This window comes from Magnolia sinica, chromosome 15 (assembly GCF_029962835.1).
Source record: "Magnolia sinica isolate HGM2019 chromosome 15, MsV1, whole genome shotgun sequence".
Taxonomy (NCBI): Eukaryota; Viridiplantae; Streptophyta; class Magnoliopsida; order Magnoliales; family Magnoliaceae; genus Magnolia; species Magnolia sinica.
This window is the reverse complement of record NC_080587.1, coordinates 67,212,485-67,213,608: the sequence shown is the minus strand read 5'-3', so window position 1 is coordinate 67,213,608 and position 1,124 is coordinate 67,212,485. Positions and strand designations below refer to the sequence as shown.

General features: G+C 40.5%; 1 non-coding gene across 1 annotated transcript; it reads right to left on the bottom strand.

Annotated features, from left to right (window-relative positions):
* Positions 1-592: 592 nt before the first annotated feature.
* Positions 593-699, bottom strand: LOC131228267 (small nucleolar RNA R71). Its single transcript, XR_009162778.1, has one exon. It is a non-coding gene; the product is annotated as a small nucleolar RNA R71 (small nucleolar RNA).
* Positions 700-1,124: the final 425 nt, after the last annotated feature.

Sequence of the window (1,124 nt, the reverse complement as noted above, 5' to 3'; positions counted from 1 at the left end):
AATTCTCGTTTACATAGCTTTCTCTTGTTCTTAGGAATTCATAACTTTTTCCTTTAGTTTTATTCATCCTAGGTTGCATCTTAGTTTAGTTTTCTTTCTTATATTGATAACATAGTTTATGCTAGGACGTAGATCTCTGAACATAGAACTAGCACCGTTTGATCCTGAGATTGAAAGAACAATTCGTGAAAGATTGAGAAATAATCCTGTTGAAATGGCGAATGAGACTGAAGTTAAAGCTCTCAAAGATTATTCAGCTCCTGTCCAATTTAATGCGCCTTCATGCATAGTGTTGCCAACCACTACGGCAACACACTTTGAACTTAAACCTGGAGTCATACAATTGTTGCCATCCTTTTATGGATTGGACAAGGAGGACCCATATCATCATGTGAAAGAATTCTTAAACATTTGCTCCACCTTTAAGTTCCAAAACTTCTCAAACGATTCGATCCGCCTACGCCTGTTTCCTTTTTCTTTGAAGGATAAGGCGAAAGCATGGTTGAATTCTCTAGAAGTTGGATCTATCACTACATGGGACCAACTGTCTAAGAAGTTCTTAAACAAGTTCTTCCCCGTTCACAAAACCAATGCCCTCCGTAGAGAAATTACTAACTTCACACAAAAAGAGGGCGAGCACTTTCATGAATGTTGGGAAAGATGGAAGGACTTGCTTCTTAAATGTCCTCACCATGGTTTTGAGAAGTGGCAACAAGTTCAATACTTCTATGACGGTCTGACACCACAGAACCGTCGCATGGTTGATGCCACCAGTGGAGGGTCATTCATGACCAAAAGTGATGTCGAAGCGTGGAACTTCTTTGAAACCTTGTGCGAAAATTCTCAGCAATGGGATTATTCAAATAGAGGTGACAGAAGTCCCCAACCACAAAAGAGAGGTGGTATATATGAGATAGGAGTCATGCCAGAGCTGAGCGCCAAGCTTGATAATGAAAAAGAAAGTTGATGCACAGGTATTAAATAATGGACCACCACAAACAGCTCAAGTCGAGGCATATGCCACATGTTCTAGTCCTGCCCATCCTATGCAGTCTTGTCCATCTGGTGCAGCATTCCCAGAACTTCTCTCTGAACAAGTTCATGCTATGAACACTTTTCAAAAA